At 38.2% G+C, this 25,650-nt stretch overlaps 1 long non-coding RNA gene across 1 annotated transcript; it reads left to right on the top strand.

Annotated features, from left to right (window-relative positions):
• The first annotated feature begins 19 nt into the window (after positions 1 to 19).
• Positions 20 to 3,585, top strand: LOC141928406 (uncharacterized). The gene is made up of 2 exons (XR_012624750.1): positions 20 to 212; positions 3,169 to 3,585. It is a non-coding gene; the product is annotated as an uncharacterized LOC141928406 (long non-coding RNA).
• The last annotated feature ends 22,065 nt before the right edge of the window (positions 3,586 to 25,650 follow it).

The following is a 25,650-nucleotide window of genomic DNA, read 5'->3' as shown; positions in this document are numbered from 1 at the left end:
CTTTAGGATGTGTGGCCGAAATACCAAGGAAGTGTCTTCAAACTGCTGTATTGCTTATTCATGTAAGGAATAGTCCTCGAATAAAAGCAACAGATTTTTGACTTTGTGTTGAGTAACATTTCAAATGGAGGAAGGAAAAATACATTTATTCAATGATAAGTTCTTTCTCATTTTAAAACAAGACTAGAAGACAATGGTTCAGAAAAGAGCAGGTATATGCTGAGTTGCATCATAGGCATGGGCAATGTAAGTCTGTCTGCACTTCATCATCATTTTTGCCTTAAACATTTCAATGCAATCTGTGGTATGGTTGTGTGCGCGGTCTGTGTCCACATGGTGCTAGAAAATGAATGCTTTCTACATAGCCTGTGAACAGGAATGCCAGTTAGGGTCTGCTGTGCTGGTGATTTCTTGGGTAGTCTTCTACTCACTGAAATAACTAATTAATGTCACGTAAGGGATAGAATATGTAAAACAGTATCAACTCAGTCAATTTATCGCAGCTTTGCTGAACTGAGGTGAAAGCTTCCTTATCCTACTCCAATTTGTTGAATTGTTTAGCTCCTTGACTACGAACATGTATTTTCTCTTGTCAAGTCCCTTAGGGAAGATTTTTTTTCCCTTGTATTTTTTGCATCATTACAAAACCTCTGAAAGGTTTCAAAAGTTCTTAACAGATTTAAGAAGATATTTTTTGGTTGTTTCTTTAAAGACTGTCTCCCAGAAGACTTGAGACAATTTCTTTTCAGTTCTCATCTTTGATTTGCTCTAAAGGGCCTGAAAAAAACACACAAAAATTGCAAACACACCTTGCAAGGCTGCTAGAGTTGTTTAGAATGTGATGGTGATTCTGCATTATAGCAGAATATTACATTTTAGATATACCTGCCTGCTTGTTCCTGGTGTGAAATGGGGATTCTTTAAAACGACGTCTGCATCCATGAGATGCTTAAGATTATATACCTTATCAGTATATGGTTTTTTTTTGATGTTATATATATATGTATGCAGAGAGAAAGAGTGCATGATTTATGTAATGGAGAAATAAGTTAAAATACAAATAGTATTAATGAGAATACTGGTAAACAATTCAAAGAGTTTAAGATTAATACAATGGCTAGAAATTAGTTTTCTCTTTTGCTGAGATGGCAGACAATCCAGAGCTTGTGTGAATAAAAGGGAAAACAGTCTTAACCTAGACTACCCTTTTTGGCATTTCTTCCCTTTCCCAACCTCCCTCTGAGCTACTGTGCCTAACAACTTCACTTCATGACCTATCTCAGCACTAGCCACGCATAAAGATGTGTACTAGCTCTCAAATATGCCCAAGAAACTGCATCTCAGGCAAATGTCATTGCTGTTGGTGGAAAAACTTATCATTCAGTATTAAATGTTTTTTTACATAAGGCCTGAGAAAACTGTCTGCTTTATAGGTGCTGCTGATACCCTTAAAGTTACTGTATGACCAACTTGTATGGCTAAAGGGGATATACATGACTTTGACCTGAGTCTTTGCTCCCTCTGATACAAATAGGAACTTAGGAGGTAGTTTACTTTGACCATGCTGTTTTGTGTAGGTTTCATCATAAATATCTCTCTTAGAAGACGGATGAGTCATTTTTAGTCATCCATTTTTAATACTATGAGAAATGGGATGCCTCCCACCCCCCATAACAGTTTTACTTTATAATATTAAATTCAGTGAGATTTATTAAAAAGGAATAGAGTAGTGAATCTGTGAACAGCTAGTGATATTTCTGAGAGGTCTAGAGAAAAGTAGGCTAAGGTGGAGGATCTAATTGATATCTTCAACTACTGAGAGAGCGCTTACAGGGAAGGCAGAACGACACGCTTCTCAGGCGCCCAGAGAAAGGATGAGCGGCAACAGACACAAGTTGCAGCAAGGGAAATACTTATTAGGAAAAAACAAAGCATTCTCTACAATAAGCAGTAGTCAAAATTGAACAGTTTCCCCAGAAAAGCCAGAATCTCTGTTCTTGGGGATTTTTGAAACTTGGCTGGACAAGGTGCTGAGGAAGCTGCTCTAGCTTTGAAGCTGCGCTGCCTTGAGCAGAGGGTTGAACTACCTCATCTCTAAAGGTCCTCCCCAACCTAAATTACTTTGATTGTATATAGTGATATTTCTAAGTGACCTGTTTCTTCACCTGAAGTGTTAGTTTTGCCCTTTTGATTTAAAAAATAAATGATTTAAACTCATTTTTCCCTGGATTTTGCACCAACATTAGGAAGGATGATACCTGTGTGTGACACTGTTTCTGCATCAGGTACTGAAGCAATTTAAAGATGACTCAGGGTACAGTACTCAGTAAATCCAAATGCTGAGAGTAAGCTAAAAAAAATCCCCCAAAACAAACATAAAACCACACTTCTGATATTTTGTACATTGGTTTTCTTAAATCTAATGAAAGTAACATTAATTTTCCTAAAAGTAGTTTTTAATAATGAAGATTAAACTGGTTAGCATGGTAAATATTTACTTTACATATCATGAGGTTAACATTTGAATATTTTTTTAATAACTATTATAAAATATGTGTTTTGGACTGTGGTCCCTTTTATGTGGTAGAATAGATGCTATTATTGAACTTATAGAGCAGGTTTTTGCAAAAGTCTGAATGTTGCTGTAGATTGATCACATTATTACAGGACATGCAATCAAGCTCACAATTACTCAGTCATAGATATTGGTGCTAAGCTTATATTTGGACAAGCATTTGACATATCAATCAATGTGATACCATGAAAGATTGATTTAAGTTGATCATACCGTAACTCATTTTTGCTATGTGAAAAGAAAAATTAGGGGAGGCTAATGAAAAAAAGCTATTCTCTCCACTTGGAATATTTAGATTCCTCAGAATGTCTAATGTTTTAGAAGTAGTGAATAAAAGTGGCATTGATTCACTGCTTTCCTCAAAGTGTATGAACACAAAACTAGAAAAAAAAATTGTTTTGCTGCAGTAGTTACTGCAAGGAAAGACAAATCTACTGGAGATATCAGGACAAACCTATTAACTTACAGCTTTGCCTGTTTATTTCAGAAAGCGCATTAAAGCAATGACTTGGGCACTCGTGTAGTTTGCCTGGCTTTGCTTCTTATCCATGTTTGAAAGATATCTGTGTGAAAAGTCTTGTTTATTTTTTCAGTTTCATGTTTCTGACATCCAGGAAGGAAAGCCCAATACTTTCATTATTTAGAAAGGGAAGTGTAACAGCGATTGGAAACACTCTCATAACATGAAGTGAATATTCATCTTCCTAAGGAACACTTCTCTTTAAGAAAATGTATGAGATTCTGCCATTGGCTGTTTAATAATTCCAGAAGTTGGGTGATTTACACCAGACCTGGAGAGTGCTGTTTGCCTGCCATCTGTCCCGGCTGATCTCTGAATTCCATCTACAAACGTGGATGATTTACAACTTCGCTGATTAATGGCATCTATCATTTTCTTCATAACACAGAGCAATTAATCTCGCCCTGTCCCAGGGGTCCGTCGCAGTAATAGGTTTGGGGGGAGAAGCAGCCCGCAAAAGTCCTTTTGGAAATAACACCCTTTTCGTCTTTTTTTTGTTGTTGTTGTTGGTTTTTTTTCTCTTTTTTTTTTTTTTTTTTCTTTTTATCATTTTTCCCCCTCTCCCGTCTCTCCTCCTTGTTTCACACCCCTGACGGCGCACCAGCCCCAGGAGCTCCCTGTGCCCGCTCCGGCCGTGCGCTCAGGCGCGCTGTCTCCGCGCAGCCCGTCCGCCCGCGGGGCCGGGGCCGCGCTGCGCAGCGGGTGAGCTCGGATCGGGGGGGGGATGGGGGGGGGCGGGCAGGTGCCCGCTCGGGCCGGGCCGGGCGGCGGCGGCGGCCGCAGCTGCATTGCGGATGGAGCCGCTGGCTCCCGGGGAGGGGCGGCCACGTGATGCCGGGGGGGGGCGGGTGAACGCCCGCGGAAGGGAGCTTGGGCGGCGCGGGGCACCGCGGAGGGGGCGCGGAGCCTCCACCCCGCCGCAGGAGGGAGGCGCTGCCGCCGCGTCCCGGCGCGGGGAGCGGAGCGGAGCGGCGCGGAGCGGCGCGGTGAGTGCGGGCGGGATGCGCGGCGCTGCGCGGCGCTGCCCCCCCCCGGGCGCCCGCCCGCCCGCTGGCTCTGGGGGAGCCTCTGCCGCGGGTGCGCCCTGCCCGGGCAGCGGCGAGGGGCGCGGAGCCACCGCAGGAGGGTGCGGGGAAGCCGCGCAGCGGCCCCGCTGGGCTGGGGCGGGCGCTCACCTGCGCCCCGCGCTTCGTCCGCGCCCCGGCGCGCGGTCCGGGACTAGCGGGAGGTGGCGGGCGGTTGCCAGGCAGGAGCGCGGGTCCCCGGGCCGGCTGTGAGCGAGTCGGGGCGCGGCGCTGCCGCCGCGGAGTTGCAAAGGCGGCCGGGCGTCCCGGGCAAACTGCTCGGGGGGTTTGTAGCAGTTACGCAGGGTTTAGCATTCATCTCGGAAGCGGCTGTTTGGCTGTGGTTACTCTAAGGGGGGCGGGGGGCAAAGCAAAAAAGCATGACGTGAAGCCGTGGCTAGAAAAAGCAAAGAATACGCTGGGCGCAAAGAAGCCGTCAGGAGAGGGTTTGCCAGGCTTTCCGTGACCAGGGCTTCGGTTCAGGAGTGAAATTGTCAAGTGGCTTTGTGAAAGGAAATAATCGCTGTCTCTGAAAGACATTAGGGAGAAAAAAATCTCATTTGTCAGGTTAATTTCTGCATGTTACAGGAGTTGAGTTGTAGTTGCTCCCTTTATATCCTGGCAGAAGTGCAACTCTGTGCCGGGAAGCGTTCAGTGCTGTTACTTACGTGGTTACAGGGTGTTTTGTAACAGGACTGGTGAAGCTGATGCTGCAAGAGGCATGTGAAAGGAGAGCAGAGGGGATGGGGACAGGTTTGTATCCCATACATTGACAGTTCTTCTGGGGCACTCTTAAACAGCCAAAAGGAAAGCAGAGAAAAACGTCTAATTAAGAAAAATCACTCTTATAGTAAATGCTGTTGGCATAAAGTTAAGTTCAAGTTAATGGTGTTTTCTTTTAATAACCCGTCTTAAGTGAAATATAAATCTGTTGTATTATGGAAACTGAAAAAAATTAGATCTGGGTTATGGATGCGGTTTTGTGTGTAGTATGCGCTATTTAAAGTGTAGCACTGAGGTTGGGATGCTTAATTCTGAGTTAAAATTCTGGCATGATTACATTTAGCAATTTATAAATCAGCACTAATTTATAAATCAGCACTAATTTATAAATCAGCACTAAGGAGCTGCTCTGAGGAAAGTTGTTTTAACAGACTCTTGTACTTCATTAAAAATGTTCACTTTTCAAATGCTGATCAGGTCATCCTTTAGTTTTAATGTTTGCAGGATAACATACTAAAATTCTTTGCTACTTACGTATAGGTCACAGGACCTATCCTGCCCTTTCCTAACTTTAGTCCCCCTTTCCAAAGATCCTGCTGAGTAAGCTTTTTCTTCTGAGAGGTCTCTTAGAGGGCATCTGGAAGGCAGTGGGGGATGCATGTTACCAAAGTTGCTGGAGAACAGCATGCTGTGCTTTGGGAAGAGGTGGTTTTTTTACATACACATCTGTGATGTGTTGCTGTTTTGGCCATACTATTGGATTTATTTTGGAATGGCTTGGTTTCTGTTAAGGCCATCAGAATAATATTAGATAATAATTGAGGACTTTTTTAAAATCGAGATTTATGTGACTGGTTAATTTTGTTAGATTGTACTGACTTGAGATTCAGCAGAACTGTGGAGATGTTTCTTCTTCTTACCTGAAGTTACCAGAAGTTTCATTGGTTTTATGACACTACGGTAGAGTAATGCCAGTTTTCTGGTGAGATGGCACTTGCTCTGCTTCGCGGGGATTTTTTGTCCTTGGAAGGGATTGAGGCTTAATATTGTTGATGACTTGTCTTTGTAAACTTAGGGAATCTTTAGCAACTACCACTTTATTCCTGGTGTTTTATAATTTGTTTCACTGGGCAGTACAACATACCAGAAATTCCAGACGTGATTAGGCACTTGGATCCACATTTATCTTCCCACATTGTGCATTTTATGACAAGAGGGAGTAGTGGGAAGCTGACAAAGTGATAATATTCTGACATGGTAATTCTGTAGGCTATATAACATGTCAGTGTACCATATATTACAGCAGTCGTACATAGTGTATTTGTTACAGCTGGCCATTAGAGAGGGGGAAGGAAACTAGGATTGCCTCAGTTAGGCCCTCCTTCGAATCCACATGAGAACAACAAAGTTTTTATTTGGATCCTATTGAAACATTAATGTGGTCAGAGGAGAAAGGGATAATTTTAATGGTTAGTTTGTACTGGATACTAAAAATCTTATTGAATTAATGAATTCAGCTGAAGTAGCCAAATCCCAAGGTTTCCATTCTTAGTAACTACTGTTTTCTATGGTAACTACTCGGTCAATGTGAGTGGGGTGAAATGCCTTGTCACTGATCTCTCCCTGACCTCTCTAAATTCTAAAGGTGCAAGTCACCGCTTTGTCGCACTTGATCAATAGTTGATCAATGTATCCAAAATGTATTCAGAATGTAATCAGGAAGACAAAGCATTTTAATTTTTGTCTTAACAGCTGCAAAACTGTATTAAATTAATTCTTATCCATAGCATAGTCTACCTTCTCCAGCTCTATTTCATTAGAGTGAAAAGACAATGTGTCGATAATATAAGGGATATCCTGGGTTTTGCTTCTTTAATAATATGAAAAGAAATCTTGCTTATTCATTTATTTTCTTATGTGCTTGTGACTTTTACCTGACAGGGTTTGAAACCAGGATTAAATAAATGGGTGGTGAAGGAGATGCAGGAAAAGATGAGCTAGAATGCTGATGTGCACATACATGACAGGTTTCAGTCTGCTATTCTGGATTTTTCTGATGTAAAAGTTACTTTTTCTTCCAGAAGCAGAACTATTAATGAGCTAAATATGTTCAATATCTTTGAGCTGTTAGTTTTACTTATCATAAGCATGGAATGCCTGTCAGAACTGTGACCTGTCCTCAAACTACCACATGCAAGGAAGATACCCAGATAATACAAGAAGTGGTTCTCAGATTTATTGCAATTTGCAGACCACTAGTAATTTTCCAGTGGAATCAATTTTCCATTTAAAACTTGCTGTCAGTAGGCCCATTTTTCTTAATTTCATATATTAGACCTCTTGGAAGTCATTTGCGTACTACAGGTTGAAAATGACTTGTAAAATTTGAGAATCCACTTAAACTTTCAGATGGTTAACTGGTGGTGTGTGGATGCATAGCAGCTTTCTTGAAATTTATGAATGAAAACCAAGTCTCTTTCTACACTTGTCTTTTTCTCCTCTGTTGCATATTTGGCAAAAATGTTGATATTACAAGTTGATGAAATTGAGGCCTTGGAATGATGTTGTAATTAATTAATTAGTCCTCATATATGGGTATATAAGATTTGTTCTGTGATAGAAACTTATGGGAGAGATAAAGTAAATATTCACCTGGACTGCCAATGTAATGTAGCAATGGAAAAAGCAAAATCTAACCTTATGATGCCTGAGTAGAGAGGCTTCTGAAAGATCTAATACAAATATTAGTGTCATCTCACAATAACTTACTGTCGTGGTTTGAGCCTAGAGGGCAACTGAGCACCACGCAGCCTCTTGCTCACTCCTTTGCCCTCAGGAATAGGAAGGAGAAAATACAACAAAAGGTTCGGGAGTTGAAACAAGGATGGGGAAGGATGACTCACAGTTATGGTCATGGGCAAAAGACAGGCTTGTTAGGGAAGAAAAAAAAGAACATAAATTTAATTCAGACACTAACAACAACAACACTTACAAAGAGTAGGACAGTGAGAAGCATTACCGTATCTTGAAAACACCTTCGCCCACCCCTCCCTTCTTCCTGGGCTCAGCTTTGCTCCCAATATCTCTACCTCTTTTCCCCCAGCAGTGTAGCAGGGCAGGGAATGGGGGGGTACAGTCAGTTCCACTGCTCTTTCCTCCTCAGGGGGAGGACTCCTTGCGCTCCTTCCCTGCTTCAGCGTGGGGTCCCTCTCACAGGAGACAGTCATCCACAAACTTACTCTGGCATGAGTCCTTTGCACAGGCTGAAAACTCTTCCCAAGCTGCTCCAACATGGGTCCCTCCCAGGTGTTGTAGTCCTCTCAGTGCCGAACTACAACAGCATGGGCTTTCCACAGAGTCCCGGCCTTCTTCGGGCACAGCCACATGCTATGGCCTGGGGTCCCCCATGGGCTGCAGGTCAGCATCTGCTCTGGTACACCTATCCCCCTTCCTCCTCCGTTCTTTCACTGGCCTCAGTGTTTGCACAGATGTTCTCCTCACAACTCCAACTCCTCTTCCCAGATTCCTCTTCTTAAATATGTTATCACAGATGCACGGCCACTGTCGTTAATTGGCTTGGCCTTGGCCAGAGGTGTGTCCAACTTAGGGCCAGGGAAGCTTTTGAGAAGCTTCTCACAGGGGGCCACCGCTGTAGCCCCCTTCTGTTACTACCAAAAAACCCCACCGTACACACAGACCCAGCACACTTACAATGAGATGAAATGTTCTGATCACTCATCTTCAAGAAGAAATAACTGAAATTGGACCAGGTGCTGAGAAGAGCTAAAAGGATAGTCTGAATATGTAGTGAGTCTGCCTTGTCGTAAAGAGGTAAGGGAGATCCTGGTTTGTTTGACCAAGTGAAATGAAAGCTATGTAGGACATGGACTCCATCTGCAAAGTCAGGAGGGGATTAACGGAAGGGAAGCAGAACCTTGTGATAAAGGACACTGTACAAAAGCAACTTAGTATCTACTACCCCTGATAAAATTTTCTTGCAGAAATTCGGAGAACATCCCCTTGTTAGAGCATGTGGATTCTGAAATGCCCAGTGGCAGTAGAGAGAGGTGGGGAAATACTGCAGAAGTTTTAAGATGGAGCTTGTCTGTTTTCCAGAAGGGATTATATGCTTAGCAGTGGTATGGGCCCAGGGAAATGGTTGCATTTAGCTTCTGTCAAAGCTTTAAATGTCATGCCACGCAACATGCCAATCCAGTTCTCCAGTCTGTTTAAAACACAGCTTCAGAAACCCTTTATTCTTTTTTTGGCACTTGCCAATGTTTAATTCCTCTCGAGTGACTTCTCTTCTATGTCAAGTTTAAGCTGCTTGTCTGTGCCTTAGCAGGCTAAAACTGCATTGTGTGCATCCTGTCTCTCTATGCGTGTTTCTTTTGCCTTTCCTTTAGCAGCCTTCTAGGCTGCCTGAAGACAGAGATTAATCTTTCCTGCTCTCTCATTCCTCAGTCTGTGCTTAGGACTGGCTCCCCTGCTATATGACCACACTCCCAGAAATTCCACCTGAAAACTCATAATATTCAAAATGGTTTCCAATCCTAGCCCTTTTGTAAAAGTGATATGAAAAATTAGGCAATGGAGATGTTTTCAGACATTCTTCTTTCACCCTAAAATACCAAAGCCAGCACGGAAAGTGTCCTCAGTAGTTTGTGGAGCTGAAACTCTGCTAACTATGACAGAAAATTTTAAAAGAAAATGAAAGGCAAGTTTAGAAGAGCTTTAGTCTGGGGAATCTTGTTCTTTTTCCCTCTCTTTTTGTGCAGTGCATAAGAAAATGTCATTTTACTTTTCTGTGGCATGCCATCATCTTCAGCAGAACTACTGACATTTCAGATAACAGCACAGGCTTCTGTTTGGCTCTCAGTTGTTCCTTAGAGATGTCTTTTGGATCAATTCATTAGCAACTATTGTAGAAGATGTGCTATGCTCTTTCTGGTTAAAATCAAGATGACGAAGTTTGGGAAATGCTCCTCTGTTGCTTGGTGGATACTTAGGTAACCCATATACTTTGGGACTACTTGTTTGTCCATTTGGGTAGAAATTAGTTTACTTCTAATACAATTTTATTTAGTAGAAAGATACTTTACATGGGTGATTTAAAATGTCATGGATTCCAAATGGAGCAGGATAAGTGATAGTAGCCCCTCTCTCTCCCCTGGTGCATTAGAAGAGCAACAGTGGCGGTAGTGTTATGGAAGTGGAAATCCAAAAGGCATCGGATAGTTGAGTTTGAAGTGTGGACATCTTCGCTCTGGCCAGCTTGGAAAGATGTTTAAGCCATTGTTAGGAAACTTGGATGATTGTTTGGAAATATTTCACTATGTTCATGAAATTATTTGCTTCCTTTTTAGCTTTTTATGTCCTCGCTCTTGATTACTATCCACTTTTTTTGTTAACTTTTTATTTTTTTTTAAGCAATTTCTCCTCCTGGTTACTAATCACATTAGTCTGCCTAGTCCTGTGTCTTTTAGTATTTGCATCCCCAGAGCTAAAGCAATAGAAAGTTTAAAGTTGAATTTTTAAGCAAATGCTGCTGACGTGTCAAACTTGTAAGTATATAAGGTCTATTAGTATTGTATTTAAGTGCCTGTGAATAACTTACAAAAAAAGTATATTATGAATGGTATTATATAATTTTTTTTATTATGTTCAGACTTCCGGACAGAAATGTCATGGAATATTTAGTATTACTTTCGCTTAACAAAATTTCAGCTAGGTTGTAAAATTATTTAATTTAGGATAAATTGCCTGAGGGAGACAATAAACACATGATTATTGCCTCAAATAATTTACAATATGGGGTCTTTACTATGCAAAGAGTAAATTGTGTTATCTGTCCAAAATGCAAATAGTTCTATTGAAATCTATAATGTCATAGGGAGGCAAAATTACATTGTGTAACAAGAACAAAAAAGGCATTAAATGAATTTACTAATTTTAATATTAAAAATTATGAATAATATCATGTATTTATTGATCTTTCTCTTTTTTTTTGTGTTTTTACTAAGCTTGAGTCTTGGTTTTGTTTGTTTGAGGAAAAAGAGCAAAAGTGATGAGGAGCCTACCCCAGATCAGTCAGTAACAATTTTGCCATAAAATTATCACTCACTTAATGCATGTGTAGGTTTTATAGTCCTAATTTGAAATCAGCCAATATCCTAAAAAAGCTAATCAGAAATCTGTATTTTTCAAGAATGAGCTTTATATAAATAAGCTTCTGGGCGCTCTGCTTCTTTTAAGAATGTACTGGTCAAAGTCCTTTGATTGAGAAAGCTTCTCCTGCTTTGCTTTCTGGGGGACTTACAGTCAAAATGTAGGATTTTAGATTCCCCCAAGTCTTTAAGAGTTCAGTTCTGGACATCTGGAGATGTGTTCTCCCATTGACTTTAATATGTGTAAGATTGGATTCTAATAGTCTAGTAACTGTGTAATATCGTGGTGTTCCTCCAATTAGATACATACAAAAAGATTAATTTTAAAATAATAGAGGACAGGTCAAGACATTTTGAGAATTCCACTACAGTGACTAGGTGATTATGTGAATTATCAGTTGCATTTAAATCTCACTAAGGATGATGGATAGAAGTCCCAGATAGAAACGGTTATAACAAAACACCCTTTGTGGTCCCTCAAATTAATTTAATAAATGTTTTGGAGATTGACTAATATACATATAATGACCTTTTTGTTTAGGTCAATGTAAAGTCTAATATATCTTGGAGATTAGTATTGATCAGAGTAAAGCCAAAATCAATCTTGGATTTTGAGGGTCATTACACTTGGAAATAGGATGCAATACAGAAGATACTGCAAATGTTTCATTGTGGAAGGCTTTTACAGTAGTTATGGAAAACTAATCTTTTACTTAGTTGTAGTATCTAAAAAAATGGACAGCCTGGTAAAAGATTAGTTATTTAAATAAGTAATAAGTTAAACTCCTTACATCTTTCCTTAGTTTTGACAGATGACATCCAACCTTTCTGAAGTCGGTATTAAAGTTCTCTTTTGCTTCAGTGGTGGAGGGAATTTGTCCTCCCTGTTTGAAGTCATGAGCTGGTGTTGAGGAAAAGGTTAACCTATGTTTGTTTAGAAATATATTTTTTTAAATGGTAAATTGTTTTCTGTGTTGACTCCCTTCCTTAGATGTTTTGGTCAAATTCAATCTGCACAGTTGGAGGAGGACATGCGTAGAGAAGTGAAAGAGGTAAATTATAATACAATGTACCCTTCAAATATTGCATAGCAAGCATGATCGGTTTCAGTGAAGGTGAACTAGTGCTGCTTGCTAAATAAGAAATACTTGAACAGAACACTTTTTTTAATAGTTTGGGGTTGGTTTTTTTTTTTTTTTTTCCCCCGATGAAAAGTCTCTGGCCTGGGTACCTCATTTAAAAATAGCCTGGTGGAAATTTTGAAGATCTTGGCTGAGAATTTTCACCAGAAGTAAATTTTTCTGAAAATCTGACTTTGACTGAAATGCCTATTCTTTATAAAGCGAAATAGCGCAAACGGTATTTTATCCAAGATTACTCTGTAAAAGATGTCTTGCTTTCCCCTCATATTGTCAGAACCTATTAAAATAAATGAAGGTTATTCTACTTATCTTCCATGCAAAAGTCTTCTGATATAACTTTTTCTGCAGAGAGCACTGGATGATGTTCTCCACAATTAATTAGTATAATTCCATTGATGTCTGTGATTATACTTTGGCCTATCATCTAGCCTTATATATTAAAGTCTCAAAAACTATAGTTAAGATGATAGATTGTGCATTTATATTTACAATATTTATAACCTTAATGAGGTGTTTGAATGCAAATAGAAGTTTATATATACATGCACATGTATATCAGATTCAGGCACCCTGTAGCATTGTCCTTGAAATGAAAGCCTTATATAAATGCAAGCTATTGATATTGGAAGTGATCTTCAAAGCTGCTCCATCTTAAGATACTTAACTGTTAATAATGAGCTACATCCCAGATATAGCGTTAGTTCATATTCTGAGAGATCAAAGTGCCAAGATTATAGATAGCAGTTCTCAGGCTATGAAGGTCCTTTTACCTTATCAATGGACTTCTCCTGAATTTCTCATAATAGTTATCCTCAGAGAAAATCTGCTGTGTGTATATTAAGAAATCCATCTTATTCGTATCTGAAATAACACTTTGAAATATATTAGCAGGAATTTTTAGAGAGAACTAATATATACCACCTTTTGCTGCACTGAAAGTAATACAGTTGCTGTGGATTTAAGGTAGGCTCAGCCAAAAAAAAACTATAAAAAAATCTGATAACTGTTTTTCAGAATAAAATTGTTTAATAATCAGAATGAACCTATTTTTAAAAATGCCTCAGAAAATATGATTTTTAGGGTAGAAATATTTTTCTTCTTACTGAAATGTTTTGGATGAAATTTCAAGATTATTTTCCAATTGACAGGCCCACATGGGATAGTATTTAGGTCAGTTTTGCTAATTAGAAGAAGTTTGTCCACAACCATGTCCTAATGCTTCCCATTCCTCTATTTCAGATGCTCACAAAAGAAGATACTAGAATTGAGTTAAAGAGTTGTCATTCTTTAGCATCCCAAAAGAAGGAAGCAGTATAGTAATAATATTGCACAGAAAGAACTAATCTACCTTGAGCTAACTAATCAGCCTCAAGATGCCTGTGAGTTCTTTACAGCAATCTCTTCTTCAGAGTATGGAATTCAAATGCTAATATATTTCATGTGCGAAACCTTTAATGCAGAAAAAATGTATTATGAGAAGTGATGCAGCCACCTGATTCGTTTATTTAGTTATTTTTGAAGAGCCCACTCAAAATGGGTCAGACTTGCACTGTGCAAGCTGACTTTGAGAAAGTTTGAAGACGGTATGAAACTTGGCCTATATTTTTGAACTGGGACTTCAGAAACTGGGCTGGAGAAAAAAATCAAGCTTTATAAGCTTTTTTTCTATGCATAGAAATGTTGATGTTTGAACCCTGATTTAATTCCATTCTAACAATTCATCTATTAAATGTGCATCTGAGTTAGGAACTGTTTTATTTCTTCATCAGGGAGTCTTAGTCACTAAGTGAAGTTAATTATAATTTGTATCTGTGTAAGAGCAGAGGAGGCTCAAATTGCATAGTCAGGCATATGTCTAAAAAGATTGTATTGTATGTCTGAAAAGCAGTTCCTTATAATTTTTAATACTTTGTTGCTTTTCAGGAATCAGATTGAGTACTTTTGAGGTAAAACACTATTTTGTTTTTAAAAAACTGGATTATTGTAGCACTGGTACTGTGTTGCAAAGAGGTGCTGCTTTGTTTGGTATCACAATTCTCCAGTAGTGTTTGCTTGAACTCTGCCTCGAACTATGTTAATATGCTACAGTTTCTCAGAAAACAGATCACAATCCAGATCTTCTGCTTCTGATGGTATTAACTATTCATCACAGAATGTTCAAATTGTCTGACTTTGAGTCTGAAAATTTTACAGATATTTCAGTCTGTTCTTACTTAGAAAAAAAATGTGAATAGCATTAGTAAAAGCATGACATTGGGGATGCCTGTTAGTAGTGTAGTTTGGTGTGTTGCTTTTTTAACTGCTATCATAACCTACTTTTCTAAAACGGAAAGGCAGCTACAAGAATACAGAAAAAGTTTGTGACATAAGAGCTATTTGCCCTTAGTTACTGCAGTTTTTGTTTTGCTGGTCTAGATTGGTCTCTCCTCTTTGAATTTCTCCAGCCCTTTCACAGTCTTCTAATAAGTCCCAACAGCTCTTATTTTGCTAAGCTCTCTGCATAAAAGGATGGACTATCCTCTGTTTTTACTGTATATGAGAACCTGTAGTGATCAAAAAGGAGACTCATACTTGTGAATTTTGGCACTGACTGACACTAGTATTTTGTTGTAATTCGGTATTTTACACGCTGATTTAGTCAGGCTTAACAAGTTTCCTGTGAGCATGTACAAGGTCCACTTTAAAAATGAGGAAAGTAGATGTAGGAATTACTCAGGACACAGAAAATGATGACATGAGCTGATCAACTGATACCAAAGACAATGAAAAGATTTTCCTTAGATGGGGTCCTCTTGGACCTTAGTCTTTAGACCATTTCTTTGCCAAGAAAGGGTGGACCAGATGATCCTTGAGGTCTCTTCCCACCTGATATTCTTTGATTGATTCTAATGCATTAGATCGCGGTGCTTTCTAGGCAGACATCTTCCAAGTAACTTTGTTTTGTGTTACAAAAGTTTAGTGGTTTTCAGATACAATTTTGCCTGTTCCATGAAAGTTTTTAGGAACACTTGGCGTTATCGTTTTTTTTCTTCTGATTTCAGAAAGAAACCTGTCAAGACGTGAAGAGAGCTTCTTAGCTCTTTGTCATGATGGTAGCAGTTTTGGTGGCCTAGCTGCTTAGTCAACTTTCAAAGTCGTTAAAAGCAAACTTATTTGGGGAAAAGAGCAAGTATTTTACAGAGTTCTGCTACAATCAACTTTCTACTATGAATTTGTTGTACCAGAGAAATTTTACTCCGGGGAAGTAGTGGCATTATATGCTTCCCATTTGAGTGCCGTGGCTCTCTGTGTATGCTCAAGGCATAACTTGTCATAAAAGTGCTACCGATAAAACAAAGGCCCTTTTCTATTACTTTTTGTCCTACTTACTAAATAAAAAGCACAGACAATGTGGACTAACAACACTTACTGTAATCATGTAAAAGTAAAATCAAGCTATTCAACTGAAGTAATTAGAATCTTTTTGTTGCTTGACTTCTGTGATTTCTTTTTTTTTTAATTTTTTTAAAGTTTGTTCTGTATACTCTTGTGGTTAGCCCTATAAGCAGTTTCCTAATGCAATGTCATTATATGGACTGAACCACAGCTTAAGCCTGGCAGGCAATTGCCATTCAGTGCATGCAGTGCAGGAAGAATGGCTTTGGGTTAAATCACTTTGTGAAGCATTTTAAAAATTAACTTTCATAACTTTTCTTTGCTTGTTTCTCATGAACAAAGGAGACTTTTTCTCTCAGAAATATAAATGGAAAAGTATGCTAATGAGTAGAAAATTCCTTCACATACTCTAAAAGAGTGTTACAGTACCAAGAAGAATTGAGGTTCTGATGTCAGGCTTCATCAGCCAAAGAATGCTCTTTGGAACAAATTCTGCCTGAGGTCACAGCTAAAACATTTATTTAACTAGTCTTGTTATAAAACTTTAAAGACTTCCAAAATAAATGAGTAATTAAAAAAGACATCTGTTAGTAAATAACTGAAATAACCATTTTTAAGCTAATAGTTATTAGTTACCTATGTAATATTTCTGAAGAACAGTTCTTCAATAGAAAATAATGTGTGGCAAGAGTACAATAAGAGAATAAGTTGACAGTCTTCAATATGTGAAACACATTCTTCTACTTGCATTTTAAGATTGTGCGTGGTCACAAGCTTGGACACTGAAGGATGTAAATAGTAGAAGGGACTAGGCTGCAGTTTAAGTTACACAATGTCCAGTGTGACAAGTTCCTAATAAGTAATCATCTGGGTAACAATTTAAGGTAAGTTTTTTGTTTGATATCTTCATTACAATTAGAAAACTTTCCTCCTTAAAGTCATTTAGAAAATAAAGAAGTTCATCACATACTTTAAAAGGAGCTGAGCTGTGAACTTTGGTTAGTGCTGATGCTTCTGCAAGGATTCATGTGATGACATTTGGAGACTTCAGAGTTTCTTTGGTGTATGCAGACATTTTGTATTTTTCTGTGGCGTGACCTAGGCCTAGCTCTAGATATATATTTCCATATCTGCTGTAGAAACCTATATGGCCTATTATGGTCTTATTTTTCTGTTTGCAATTTCTTATTCACCAGAAATGCAATTCTGAGTCAATGGAAACAAAATCTTTAGTAGTGTCATCTTAGGCTCAGCTACGTCCTCAATTATGTACAAATGCAGTTAATTGCATTGGTGAATTCAGTATACTGTATATATTTAAACATGAAAAAATAATATAGCACCAGTCATAACATGGGGACACTATTTTTTTAAACTTTGATACATTCAAGAACTATTTTAGTAACTTCTAAATAGCTTCTTGGACACACTTTCTTTTTTGTTTCTTTCAGTTCTTGGTATGTTACAAAGAAAATTCCTTCAGTTCTTGATACCTTGATAAAAATAATTAAATTTTTTTTTGGTCAATATAGAGGAGATTTTAATATGTTTGCTGTTTACTGATGTTCATTTGTTAGATTATTAACAATAAATATATGTAAAGATGTTAACTGAAAAATAAATGCTATACTAAAGTTACTAAAATGTAAAATCTAAAAATTTTTTGCACCTAGAAATGTTGGGGAATAGAAAGGAAATTATAATAGTATCTCTACTGGATCAGAGTAAAATTGAAAATTTTCAACACTAGAAAATAATTGATTCTTAAGAAAGAGTGTAAGAAACAGAGGTAGCATAAAGTGATCTTTTGCTTGGAAGAGACAGTCAGCTTCTGCTGGTCAGCACTTTGGTGTATTTCAAAGCAGTTTGGTGTATTCCAGTCTAGATCTCTATGTGATCATCATGTTTAATGATTTATGCTTTGCTACCTTTATAATCCTCCTTTTTAGCATTTGACCTTCAGAGTATGTTGTGACAATGAATTCCACATTTGTAAAATAACTCTTCCTTGCATTTGAAAATCGCCAATAATTTTATTAAATGGCCTCTAGTTTGTGAGCCTCAATTTCTCTTTCATGCCCTTTGATTTATGGACCTCTGTTCTAGCCACTCTGTATGCATCTCTCTTCAATGACGAAAAATACTTTTCTTGTAAAAGTCACTGTCTAGTCTCTGAGCATCTGTGTTGCTAAGCCCTACATCTTTTCTAGTTCTTCTGTATCTCTTTGTGATGGAGTAAAGAGAACAGCAACCAGAATTTGAGCTACCAGGAATAAAGTCACATTATGATGATTCTTGGTTTGCTATCGAAATCTTTCCAATTAAGCCTCCTCCCACTTGCCAAACCTAATAGATTTTTATCTGCTGCTGAACATCAAGGTGTCATTTTCAGACAGCTGTCCTCAATGACTCTAAAATGTCATCCTTATAAACTGGTATAGAGCCCATCTCTGTTTATATGTGATTGGGATTGTGTATGTGTATTTTTTTAAAATGTTACTTTACATTTATAGGCAGTGAGTTTCACCTGTAATTCAACTTTCCACACTTGTGGTTGTGAGATCGTTATGCAACTTTGACCATTCTGAATTATTAGCAGGTGTTTCCCCTTCACTATCACTTTTTAAACAGTTACTTTTCTTCACTTATGAGTAAAAGCATATATATACATATATTGATTTACAGACAAATTACATATTTTGTTTATTACATGTCCATATTATATATTTACAGATATATTTATACTTATATATGTTTTAGTGAATGAATAGAATTCCTTTATAGATGTAACCTGTCCTCTCATTCCTATATCATTTGTACCTTCTATTATCTTCTACTAGTGTTACTTATATGCAATAGATATCTATTAATAGTCTATTTATGTTACATGAATAAAATACCATTTTACTCACAAGTTTATACACACGTACACACGCATATATGAATTCACATACTCCCATTTTTGATTTTAGTATCAATATAAAAACACACACATAATTTAATATTAGTCTTATTACTAATTTTCATATATTCTGTTTAATCCTTATACTGCCAGTTTTGTAAAACTGTCAGAGACTTTCTGATCTAATTTCGTAGCCATTCTTCCTCCTGTTAAAATTATAGCAGCATTGTATGAGAGTTCATTCTGGGGTCACCAAATCTGAGATTTATACAGAGATGTTTAAAAATAGCAGCTGGCATCAAAAGTAGTTTTTAGTAGTCCCATATACACCTGAACAAAATCTGCAGTGCAACTTCACCTGGAGACAGGGATTTTTTGGGGACCCTAGAATATATTTATTTTTATAAAGTTTAAACTTTGTAAGGCTCTGGCTCTGTGGTTTTAACCTCTGCTTCAGTGGGTGGAGCAATTGTTGTTTATGAACAGTTCGCTGTAATTTTGCAAGTTTTTGGAAATACTTGTGTGCTAGAGAAGTTCCACAACTGTAAAATGTAATTGAAACCCAGTCTGCACAACTCAGTAAAGTTCATGCCTTCTCCATTGCATCTGGCTGTAATTGCTTTCTCTGCAATTGCTATTACATCTTGAGAAGATTTATTCAAAGAAATACCAAATGTGTTCATACCTTTTTGAAGCAGTTCCCTGTGGTGCAGGAATTGGATATGGAGAAGCAGTACCTGTATGTGTGCATTCATCACAGGTGCAAGCGCTGCCATCGAAGGGTGTTCATAAGCGTGGGGGTTCGGTGAAGTCATGGGTGTGTTCTGCAGGATGCTGTACGTGCCCTTCCTGAAGCCTCACCTGGAGGTAGAGGGAGGTTTGTCTGCCCTCTGTGCCCTGTTTTTACATAGCAAGGCAGCAGGGACTTGCTGACAAGAGTGCTGTTCATGGGCTTGCAGTGAAGGTGAAGATTAGACCCAGGTCAGAATTGTTCATGTGCTATGGAGTGTTATGATTTTAAGTATTTTGCTTGAGAGAGCTGGCTTATTGTCTGTACTAATACTGCTTTATGTCCCACATAGAGCCTTTTAGATAGAGTGGTGTACTGGTGTTTTGTGTAGTTACTCCTTGTAGTTATGTGTTTGGATGTCCTTCCACATTATGAATTCATAAGCACATTTAAAATATGGCTCTTAGTCTGTGGTGGGTAAGGAGATTCTTGTTTGGTGTTTTCCTCACAGTTGAGTACAACAAAGGGCCTCTGTTTGCTGAGTATACTTCAGTAAAGAGTTCAGCTGCATCTGAACAACAGTATTAAGGAATATTGGACTCCAAACAAACCGGAAAGGATTGAACCATTTTTTTCCACCTGAGAGGCTATGTTAACAGAATAAATAAAATCGGAGAACAATGACCTCCTTATTTAAGTAAGCTAGAAGAGTTTTAAAAATGTGTTTGAAATCTGGATGTCACTTTTATAATGTAATTATAGCTGAAGAGATGCACGTGAGACTGAGCCAATGTCACCCAGTCAGCTCTGCACTGTAGCGCTTCCAGCAAGGAAGCTGTTGTAGATGAGAAGCAGGGTTTGGCTGGGTTTTTCTTGTGGTCTTTTATTGTTGTGTTTTGTTTTGTGTTTTTGTTGTGGTTTTGTTTGGTTTTTTCTTAAGAAATGCTTCTTAAATACCCAGTATTTATTTGCTGTGACCTCCTGTGTGATATTGATTATAATTAATGTTGAACTAGGGTACATCTGCATTTAATTTTTAAAAGAATGAGCTGGAAATGCTTAGGCTTGTTAAGTAATTGTGCTTTGTTTTCATACTGAGAAAAGTTGCTTCTTGTTAGGAGAAGAACCAAATGTTTGCATATTTCCTGAAATAGTCCTGTTTACTGGATGTGAGTGCTTTTATGTGAGTTCCAGTTCAAACAGTCTTGGCAAGACTTAGTCTGGAGATTTTTAATAACAGTAGGAATAAAAGTCAGTGTTATCTTGATTTAATCTCACCTGTCAGCTGCGAAGACTTGTGCTTCTTGGTGAAAAAGATGAAAAACTTCTCCTGCAGGCAAAGTCAAAAGCCTGAGGGGGCTGATGCTAGTGCCATTTCTTACCACTGGACTCAGAGGGAGCCAGGGCTAAGGCAGAAATGTTGACTGTCTTCCTCATGGATGCCATTTTCTCCATAGTTCTTTATCTGAGTGCAAAACTGCTAGGAAAAGTAGAGAAATTCATGTGAGCTTTTGTTGCTCTGCTTGTCCTGGAATCTGGTTTATGTGAGGATATTTTTTGCTTGTTGGGGTTAGAAATAATTAAAATAATTAACATGGAGAAATGAAAGAGTCTTTGAGTGTTTATCATGTAAGAGATAATTAAAAACTAAAGTCATGATTAGTAATTTAGTATTTATTAAATTACATTAAACTGGGTCTGTGAGAAAAGGAAGGATCTAGCATTTTAGTTTCCAAGATAAAAAAGGAAGAGTTTTATGGATGGGCACTTTTCTGCAAGAGGTGATTGTTTTCCTGCATTATATGCTATATCCACTGAAACAGGCTTGCTTTTCTGTGTACTCCTGCTTCTTTTATACTTACAAATATGAACATGTTACTTGAAGATATAATGTGGCATATCCTCAGGACCTTACAGGTCCCTTGAGGCCCTTTGCAGATAAGATTAACATCTGCCTTCACTTTAAGCCAACCAGAAGTTGTCCAGAAAGTGCTGAGCACTTGTTAAATTCTAGATGAGACCTGAACTACTTTCCATTAGTAGATTGTTCTTGCTACAGGTTTCCCTCTTTCTTTAATACAAAATAGGATTAAAAACTGCTGAATTTTAATCCTGTTCTAGAGTTTTGTTATCTCCTATGAATAGCTGACTTCAGGTGAAATGTTTTGTGGTAAATTTTCCAAATTGGTCCATGCCCAGTATCTCACAGAGGCCAGCATTGCACCACTGTTCCCTCTTCAGCCTCTTGCTAGGAAGAATGTTTCACTTTGTGCTCATGATGGTAACCTCTTGATTTTAGCATTTCTGCCCCCCGCCCTGTTGCTTGTGACACTACTGGAAGGTTCTGGGGGCAGCACATTACTGCGTGTCAGAAAGCCTGATGTGCTCCAGCATTGGTTCCCCTGTTGCTTCAGGGCAGAGCTGGGAGCTGGGACAGAGACCCTTGCCACGGCTTCAAGAGGCCAAGCAGTGACCAAAGCTGCAGGTCTGTTAGAGCTTGGGGTCACCTGAGCAGTGCAGACACATCTCTGACAGCTTTTGCACCAGTTGACATTCACAGGCACTTGAGGAAACCCAGGAGAGAAATCCACTGGTTGTGCACCCAAAGGTGAAAAGCAGTGGAGCATGGTCTGGCCATGCTGTCCTCCCTTCAGCTGCCTGAGGGTTGGGGTGGGGGGGGAGGACCCTTCAGGGCTGCTTGCACCCCTCCAGCTGGCAGAGATCTCTCTGCCATTTAATTGGCATCCCGTATCCCCCAGGGGCTGTGGCCAGCTCCCTCATCGCCTCATCCCTCGGTTCCTGCAATCCGCAGCACATCCCTCCGCAATACCACCGTGCCTGTGACTTGTCATGTTGGTCTGCTAGCATGGACTGGGTCCCTCTGGGGGTCCTGTCAGCAATGCTGTCCACAGGATTGTTTTTTAGGATATGGTTATCAGTTTAATTTGCTTAAAATTTGCCTTAAGAAGAAATAGGCCATGAGGTCTCTCTTCCTGGAAGGAATTTCCACCAGGCAAAATCTGTCACAGAGCATTAGCTGCACACTGTCACGCTGTGCTGCTAAGAAAAAGAGCAAGTGAAACTAAAATAGCTTGAAAACAGTTTATCTCTCTTAAAATTTCACTCCCTTATTCTGTATGCTACGTGTGCTATTTAAGAAGACAGGATCTTTTAGGAACCGGGCTGCTCTGGTCAGTGCTTTAAATCCCGACATCTTGGGTGTCTGACACTTTTGCCTCTGCTGTAGATAGTTTTGATGTTGCATGAAATTATGAATTTTGATGGAGAGAAGGAGCAAATGAACTTTTAGCATTTGGAGAGCCTTTCCCACAAAGTGGGAAACCACAAAGTAGATGGATTTAATACACCAGGATGAACTCACTGACCCTAATAGAGATACAGATGCTGCCGAGCCCTTGAAGTCATCTTTAATGATACAATCAGTCTTAATACTTGGTGGTGGTTATGCAAATGTAAGGATTAAAAAAAAGCATGTTTGCAAGATCTAGATCTACTGTATCTAATGCTTTTGGCTAGATCTGTCATGCGAAAAAGTTTGCATACTTGAACTCTCTAGAGACACTTATTTTCTTCGTGGTCTCAAAATATCCTAAGTGGTGACAACAGCCAAGCAATCCTTAGGTTTCCTCTGGAATCTCTGAAGGTAGTTGTTCTTGAATCAGTTCTTTGTGTATCTGGGGGAAGAACACTACCTCATATTCATAACAAAGAGATTGTGTATTAGTTCTAAAGGTTAGATACGTAGGTTTGAACATGTCTCTTCTTGAGGATTTTTCCTCTAATATTTAATACTCAATGAAGATTTAATAACAAAAATTATTTTGTTTGAACAGATCTTCACACCAAAAGATTAGCATAAATAACCAGTTATTTGTGTTTAATAGGAGGAACTAGGAAAGAGTGGATTTGTAAGGTTTGGGATTTATTTTTTGTTTTCCTTTTCAGAGTAATGATAAAATTGATGCCACACAGCTTAGGCAGAGCAGGTTAAGCTGCCACCTTATCAATCCCTATCACTGTTTGCAGTTAAGCAACTTCTTCATCATTGGTAAATATTATAAATGATTAGTAACAATTACTTTGTTTGCTTCTGCATTCTGGAAGGTTAAGAATATTAAAAGGCCAGGACCAAAAGGGTGTGTTGCTCCCTCTTAAAGCTAAAGAAAACAATCACCACCACCAAAAAAACAGTCCAGCAGTATTGTTTAGCAATTCCATGTCTGAAGTTCTCTTTGATTTATCGTTCAATCAGTTCTTAATCTATTTTAGTAAATGTTATGCATGACTTTCTTCAAAGAAAAACAAATGTATTTGTTAACACATTTTTTTCATTAAGCAATCTCAGATCTTATTAAAATAATCAGACAGTCTTAAAAACAGTTATTGGTGTTAGGGATATTGTCTTTTTTTATATAATTGCATGTATTGTTGACCTTTCTGTAAGATTCACAGAATCAGTGTCACACAGTATAAATCTATGGGTCATGGTTGTTGGTTGGTTGGTTTGGTTTTAAGAGCACAATTAGCTTTCTCCTTCTGCGTTGTGTTACTTTGTAACCGTTTGGACCTTTCCTTTGTTAAGGCAACATACAAGGCTCAGGGAGATCTGCTGGCATTTTTAATACTTTGGAATGCAGTCTGCTGCTTCTGAAGACTTAAAAATATTATTTCAAATAGTAGATCTTTAATAACCTATTTTTTTAATAAATAGAACATCATTATCATTGTAAAACACTATACATCATTGTGCTTCCTTAATATACAGGAGAAATAGTTTTTGAACACTTCTGCCTTCTGTCTTGAAAAGAACATCAAAAGGTTTTTAACTCTGAACTCATTGCTTGGTAACTTAGGCATTCCTTTCTGTATAACTACAAGAGCATTAATGGAGCATGTGGATTTCTGAAAGGTGCTTTCATGACCAGACTACTAGCCAGGATAGTTTCAATGAAAGGCTTAAAAATTCCTGTGGTGGGTTTTTTTGTTTGGTTGGTTTGGTTTTTTTTGTCTAATGAAACTTGTTCCTAATCGATTTTTTTGTTTGTTTATTATATTAAGTGTAAATTGAGCTATGATTTAATTTATCCTTTTCTCAAGTATAACTGTGTTAGTAAATTGGGTTCTGGTAGAAAGTGGAATATGGAAAGACTGTAACATTGAAGTGTTTTAGGATCGGCTCTGCAAATTCCCTTTGAGTTGATTAGAGCAGACAGCTCCTGGCCCTGGAATCAACACGAATTTGGTTGCTAAGAAATGTCACTGTAATACAAATGTTTCATTTAGAAAATAGATTTGCTCATCTTAGTTAAGAGGTGAATTTCTTTAAAACATACTTTTTATTTGAAAAGGGGTGATCTGTTGTAGCTTCTATATACTCTAGTTAAAATTCTGTGGATATTTTCATTATGTTATTGAGACACTTGGGAATACTTAAGATTAATGAGACTATTTAGGATTATTTTATTGCTTTCTTTTTATGTCTCGCTTTAATTTCTTACTTTTTTAAAATGCTTATAAATAAACATTACAATATTTTAACTTCTTGATTAAATTACATGTTTCATGATTTGAAGTACTCTATTATGAACTTGTAAGGAAGTTTTACTGCTTGTGTTTCACTATTATATTAGATATTCTTAATCTCCATCTGTCTTTCTCAGGTAGGATGGTAGTATCTGTTTATTAGGAAAACTGAACTTGGATACTACAACTGAACATTGATACAATTAGTGCAAGCCCAGTCTAATTTTAGAGAAAGCATATTTTTTAGGGTTTTCTTTCCTGAACCAAATCATAGTAAGAAAAAACAGCTGTGAAATAAATCCAATCACTTGGTGAAAACCAACATATCTTATCAAGAGGAAATCTTATGAAGTTTCTTATTTACAGCAAGTAATATCAACAACTTTCAAAACTTTAATGTAAGAAGTTGCTAAATATTTAAATATGTAGGCATTGCATCAGTTGGAGATTACCTGTTGGATTATGGAGTGGTATGAAGACATTGGTATAAGTAAAACAGATTTGAGTTGGTCATATTGGTCCATAACAGGTTTTAATTTACAAGGAAGCCAATGTGTTGTATATTCTTTTGTCTCTGGACTCATCAGAAGATGCTGTCCCCTTCTGGATGTCAGTCACTTGTCCTCTGTTTTTTGGCATGCTTTTGTCATTTATCTGTTGTAAATTGTACCCTGCTCATAACTCTCTGTTATTAAAGGATCTGTTTGCACCTGGGCAGCTTTATCTAGCCTAAACTCTTCAGCTCCGCATTAGCCTGTGCTTCCAGGATATCGTTGAACCTAGTTTTTCATCCGTGTGTTGATGTCCCAGGGTAAAGATGCCAGTTGTCACACATGGAGTGCTCTGGAAGCACCCGGAAGACAACCAGCTGGCAAGGGTTCATTCATGCCACTGTGGGAGCTCTTACC

Source organism: Strix aluco, chromosome 1, assembly GCF_031877795.1.
Source record: "Strix aluco isolate bStrAlu1 chromosome 1, bStrAlu1.hap1, whole genome shotgun sequence".
Lineage (NCBI taxonomy): Eukaryota > Metazoa > Chordata > Aves > Strigiformes > Strigidae > Strix > Strix aluco.
Note: the sequence above shows the minus strand (reverse complement) of the source record. Positions and strands in the feature narration are given on the sequence as shown.